A 5,693-nucleotide genomic window follows, 5' to 3' on the forward strand; every position below is an offset into this window, starting at 1 on the left:
GCCTATTATATCTATGACACCTCTAACTCCAATCCCTAGGGACCTCCTCCTCATCACCTCCTCCATCACAGGAGTAGCTATGAGCAGCACGATTCTCTGAGCTCAGTGCTTTCTGTTTTAACCCACAGAGTCATCACATTAACGTCAGTCTTATTGAAATGTTTATAGCCTCACAGGAAATAAAACTCTACTCTCCGCTTGAGGAAGTCCCTCACTTATTCTGCATAAATAAAACAGGAGGACAATATTAACTGTCTCCAGAGGAACTGACTCACAAACGCTGACAAACAGTGAAGCATTGTTTACTGACTTTACATAAAGGAGACAGACCGAGGCTTAATGCAGTCAGTGTAGATTTTGGTTCAAATGGTCGATGGTAAACACTCAGTTGTAAATCTATCCACCCCAGGTAATGTTCAGGCCTTCTTGTACACAAGCATACTGTAAGTGAAAACTTGTAATGGCCGTAAAGAAACTTTATGACTTTATCCAACCAATGCTCTCCTCTCACAGATAGGAAGTAGGGTACCATAGCATACATAACAGAGGGAAAACTAAACTACTGTTCAGTATGTACTGTGGGATGTACTGTAGCTAGCTACGTCAGATATGTTCAGAAGAGGTAGAGTTGATAATAAGCACTTTATTTTTGTTTTATTTTGTGTAATTGTACAGTAGGTGAAAGCGTTGCCAGGCGCTAAGTACAGCACATTATAGAACAGTACGTACAGCAACCCACACACAGTCACAAATAAGCCACAAATAGAAGTGAGACAGACTGTGATTATAGAGGTTTCCAGGCATACTTAATTAAAAAGTGAGATGAGTCAACACCTCTGCCTCCGGTTTCAGGTACAGATGTGACATATGTGAATATGCTCTCTCACACACACACACACACACACACACACATACACACACACACAGCCACACAGCACGACAACACCTCACTTAACCTTCATTTAAGACAAGGGGGATACGCTAACATGTCAACTCACCCTCAGTAGTGTGTGACTTTAGGTGCTGAAATAAGGTGCGACCACTTTTTTCAGTGAGATGCTTGACTCAATGCCCAGGTGGCTCCCCATCATCCCATCCCTCAGCCTCATTCAAAACAGTACCACCTCAGTCAACATCACGTCTTGTACATCCTGAACAGAGCCAAGCTCTGTGCTATCGTACGGGCCACAGCAGCAGTAAAAGCCGCAGCCCTACAGTGAATCATGACTAATTGGAATAACAAAGTGGCTCGTTCATTTCTGTCTCACGCTCCGTACTCTCGTTAATAACCAGTCTGTAATTGTAATTGCAGAGCCCAATAAGGAGAAACATGGTGTAAATTAACCAAAGCTGCAGACCGTAAACCATAAAGCCGTTTTTAATTCTCTTGTTACATTTCTAATAATGCACTCTTGGACAGCTTTTAGGAGGTGGGAGGGGGGGTTGTTTTTAAATGGAGCATTTCATTTCATGCCATCGACTCTGAGTCAATAAAATGAAAGTGGATGATTTGAGCAGGTGTATCACTGTTTGTAATTCCTACCTCTGTAGGACAGCAGAGAGAGATGATTACACACAGCGTACATTTGATAGGGTCACAGACTAAGGGAGAGGGCCAAGACGGGTGGTGTGGGTGGGGGAGAGGGGAGGGGGAAACAATTATGTAAACACTAATCTTCCTGTTTTGAGTTCCTACCTTCTTAAAGGATCCACAGGGACCAATCAGAGGAAAGGACAGTCTGGCACCTGCATGATCACAGCATGGAACCTGGTATGAAAACAATAACAACTGCCGTTTGTTGGTTCATTTATTTGTGTTTTGTGTTTACTTAGCCAAATACATTATGCATCTGCTGGGTTTACTGAATAATGCAGAGGACTTAAATGTTTTACAGAAGTAGTTCAATTACTGGCATGCATAATGGATCTGGGAAGAAAAGGTGCTCTGAGATCCTAGTCATGCAATGAGACATAAGACACACCTTGCCAAGTCTCTCCCCCTCCTATAACCACAATGAGAAAGTCACTTTGGATAAAAGCATCAGCTAAATGGTGTTACTATATAACAAGCATCTTCATACCACAGCTACTCAAGGCAGGAGGATATTACCAGATGCAGGCGTTGGAGAGTCTTTTTAATCACCTGAACTTTGCGACTGTAACTTTTGCAAATCGCTGCATTTAGTGACCCTTTTTTTTCTTGTTCATCATCACATACAAGGCAGCTCATTTTCAGCTTTACCGATAGTCCTCACCTTGTGATATTTAAATCAGAGACTATGATCAGAAGCCACTCAACCGCAGTGATTCGATTTGAAGCGACTGTCGTTTTGGGGATATTGAGAGAAGTGGGGCATCCAGTTACATGATGAACACCATAGCCATATTCAGCTCACTGAGCCACAGAGCTGGGCCAGCACGTCCTGTAAAGAGAAGGACAGAGATTGCTATAACTGTGATGACACAACCACTGGACCATGAGAGAGGGAGAGATAGAGGATCAGAGAGAGAGAAGGAGACAAAGAGACAGGGAGAGAGAGAGAGAGAGAGAGAGAGAGAGAGAGAGAGAGAGAGAGAGAGATCAGACAGAGAGAGAGATCAGAGAGAGAGCGGGGAGAGAGAGAGAGAGAGAGAGAGAGAGAGAGAGAGAGAGAGAGAGAGAGAGAGAGAGATCAGACAGAGAGAGAGATCAGAGAGAGAGCGGGGAGAGAGAGAGAGAGAGAGAGAGAGAGAAATAGGAGGAGCAAGAGAGAGAGATCAGATAGAGAGGGGGGGAGAAAGAGCGACAGGGGGGAGAGAAAAACAGAGAAGGAGAGAACGGAAACTCAATGACCTACTGCACACTGTTTTACTGTAATGGGAGTTTGAGGGAAATTGAGGAGGAGAAATGAAGGAAGTTAACAAGGATGACTGGAGAAATTAATGGAAATATGGGAATATGAATGAAAGAGACGACAGTCTGCGAGGAAAACAATAGATGGCGTTAAGAGACAAGGAGGCATACCAGAATGTAGTCTTTCACTCTCTCTCTTCTTTCACTCCCTCTCTTCTTTCACTCTCTCCATTTTTCACGGCTCTATGCACTAAGTGGAGCGAGTGACAAGCAGACAGAAAAACAGCAATTCAGGCAGAGACAGGCAGGTAGACAGGCAGGGAGACAGGCAGGCAGGGAGACAGGCAGTCAGACAGGCAGGCAGGCAGGCAGGCAGGCTGGGAGACAGGCAGACAAACAAACAGACAGACAGGTAGGCAAGCAGTCAGATAGGCAGGGGTCCTGCGGGAACACTTGGCACAGAAAGTGGTCCTAGCTCCCCTCCCGGCTGTCCCAGAGGCCCCCTCCTCCTTCACACCCCTCTCACATCCACCCTCCCCTCTCCTCTCTCCCCCCTCACATCCACCCTCCCCCCTCCTCTCTCCCCCCTCCACTGCTGCCCTGCGGTAGTCACACAGCGATCACAACAGCACAAAACAAACCACACAGCCAGACCAAACAGCATTAAACAAATACTGAGTGCACCAAACACACACACACACGCATGCGCACACAGACACAGACACAGACACAGACACACACACACACACACACACACACACACACACACACACACACACACACACACACACGGAGCACACTGAAAAAAGCACTGCCATGCCACACCATCTTTCTCACTATTTTTCTCTCCCCTCTCCCTCTCTCTCTCCCTATCTCTCTCCCTATCTCTCTCTCTCTCTCTCTGTGGCCAGCTAGCCTGTGATGTCCCAGCCTAACGAGGTACTTCTGTATATGAGCCACCTCTCATTAGTAGTAATGAGGCCTGTCATGTTCAGCTCTAGATTTACAACTCCCTCCTCTCAGCTAGCCTACTCTACCACACCACTATGTCCTCACAGCTAGCCTACTCTACCACACCACCATCTCCTCACAGCTAGCCTACTCTACCACACCACCATCTCCTCACAGCTAGCCTACTCTACCACACCACCATCTCCTCACAGCTAGCCTACTCTACCACACCACCATCTCCTCACAGCTAGCCTACTCTACCACACCACTATGTCCTCACAGCTAGCCTACTCTACCACACCACTATGTCCTCACAGCTAGCCTACTCTACCACACCACCATCTCCTCACAGCTAGCCTACTCTACCACACCACCATCTCCTCACAGCTAGCCTACTCTACCACACCACCATCTCCTCACAGCTAGCCTACTCTACCACACCACCATCTCCTCACAGCTAGCCTACTCTACCACACCACCATCTCCTCACAGCTAGCCTACTCTACCACACCACCATCTCCTCACAGCTAGCCTACTCTACCACACCACCATCTCCTCACAGCTAGCCTACTCTACCACACCACTATGTCCTCACAGCTAGCCTACTCTACCACACCACCATCTCCTCACAGCTAGCCTACTCTACCACACCACTATGTCCTCACAGCTAGCCTACTCTACCACACCACCATCTCCTCACAGCTAGCCTACTCTACCACACCACTATGTCCTCACAGCTAGCCTACTCTACCACACCACTATGTCCTCACAGCTAGCCTACTCTACCACACCACTATGTCCTCACAGCAAGCCTACTCTACCACACCACTATGTCCTCACAGCTAGCCTACTCTACCACACCACTATGTCCTCACAGCAAGCCTACTCACCACAGTATACAACACCACACCACACCACACACCACTAGAACTACAGTATCTATCTTAGAGGTCAGCACGGGAGATATGCATAAAACCAGAGTAAAGCATTCAGATCTCAAGTTGGTTCCTAGGAAACTAACTCAACCTGATTGATTTGATTGTGTCCCTTTGGTTCCTGTTCATATGCACGGTGGAACATTGGCCCCTCTTTCTCTGTCAGCCTCTGTCTGCCACTGTGTGTCGGGTGCAAGGAGGACGTTACAGGATGAGCCCGGGATTATAGACTCACTTTGCTGCATCAAGCCCAATTTAACACCGACGGTCTGCTGAATGAGAATACAAATTGTGCATTCAAAGTGCAGTAATGAACAGTGGCAGGAGAGAAGGAGAGAGAGAGAAGGAGAGAGAGGTCAGAGATATGGAACAGCCTGCTGATCGTAATGGTTAGTTTCAAGGGAGCGGGGAGGAGAGGTCATTTAAAATCTTATGAGCTCTGTGAATGGCGCTGTGATATGGAATAAGGTTAGCTTAATGAAATGCTGAGTGGTGAATGCGTTGTGTGACCCTTCAGTATGGTATTGTGTGGTTCTAGAATGCTTCACCTGCCCATGGAATAGAATATACTGTAGGAATAGAATCTCATCGCCCCCCCCCCCCCTCTCTCGCTCTCTCTCTCTCTCTCGCTTTCTCTCTCTCTCTCTCTCTCGCTCTCTCGCTCTCTCTCTCTCTCAAATAACTCCTCAGAGAAAAGGCAGTGGTAGTGAAAAGGTGAATCATAATAGAATGAAAATGAAATGAAATCGTTTTATACGCACAGGACCTTTGAGGGAGGGAGAAAGAGAGAGTGTGTGTGTGTGTGTGTGTGTGTGTGTGAGAGAGAGAGAGAGAGAGAGAGAGAGATAGAGAGAGAGAGAGAAAGAGAGAGAGAGAGAGACCAACCAATGGCTTGGAGAATAGATTCGGAATTCTCAATTCCATTACCAAGGGGATGGGCATGGAATACTGAATACTCAGGGATAACCGTTCCA

This window comes from Argentina silus (assembly GCF_951799395.1).
Source record: "Argentina silus genome assembly, chromosome: 19".
Taxonomy (NCBI): domain Eukaryota; kingdom Metazoa; phylum Chordata; class Actinopteri; order Argentiniformes; family Argentinidae; genus Argentina; species Argentina silus.